The sequence below is a fragment of the Dinoponera quadriceps genome, unplaced genomic scaffold (assembly GCF_001313825.1).
Source record: "Dinoponera quadriceps isolate SergipeBrazil2010 unplaced genomic scaffold, ASM131382v1 scaffold13419, whole genome shotgun sequence".
Lineage (NCBI taxonomy): Eukaryota > Metazoa > Arthropoda > Insecta > Hymenoptera > Formicidae > Dinoponera > Dinoponera quadriceps.
In genome coordinates this window covers 1-821 of record NW_014567135.1, presented here as the reverse complement: position 1 = coordinate 821, position 821 = coordinate 1, and the positions used below count along the sequence as shown (strand labels likewise).

The 821-nt window shown below is 27.3% G+C and overlaps 1 pseudogene; it reads left to right on the top strand.

Annotated features, from left to right (window-relative positions):
• The first annotated feature begins 346 nt into the window (after positions 1 to 346).
• LOC106751439 lies at positions 347 to 817 on the top strand (annotated as a pseudogene).
• The last annotated feature ends 4 nt before the right edge of the window (positions 818 to 821 follow it).

Genomic DNA, 821 nt, shown 5'->3' with positions numbered 1-821 from the left:
TATCTGATCAGGTCTAATTGGTTTCTCTATAAAAATATTAATTCGAATTGAACTTGGAGACTGTAATTCTTTTTTTAATGATAATTATCTTTATAATTAAATTATTACAAATCATGCTTTTATTATAACTTTTTTTATATTTATACCTTTTATAATTGGAGGATTTGGAAATTATTTAATTCCTTTAATATTAGGTTCTCCTGATATAGCTTATCCTTGCTTAAATAATTTAAAATTTTGACTTCTCCCCCATCTCTTTTTTTCTTCTTATCAGTAATTTAACTTCCTCGGGCTCAGGAACAGGATGAACTCTATCTTCTATCTATATCCTCTATAACTCTATCTATATCCACCTCTATCTTCTTATAATTTTCATAGAAGATTTTCTATATATTTAACTATTTCTTCCTTTACATTTAACTGGAATCTCTTCAATTCTAAAAGCAATTAATTTTATTACTACTATTTTAAATATACATCAAAAAAATATTTCTATAGATAAAATTCCCTTATTAGTCTGATCAATTTAGTTACAACGATCTTACTCCTATTATCCCTCCCTGTCCTAGCTGGCGCAATCACTATGTTACTTACTGACCGAAATTTTAATACCTCCTTTTTTAATCCTTCAGGAGGTGGTAATCCAATTCTCTTTCCACATTTATTCTGATTTTTTGGTCATCCTGAAGTTTATATTCTTTTTCTTCCAGGATTTGGAATAATCTCCCACATTATTGTTAATGAAAAAGGAAAAAAAGAATCTTTTGGATCTTTAGGTATAATCTATGCAACAATTGCAATTGGATTTTTAGGATTTATTG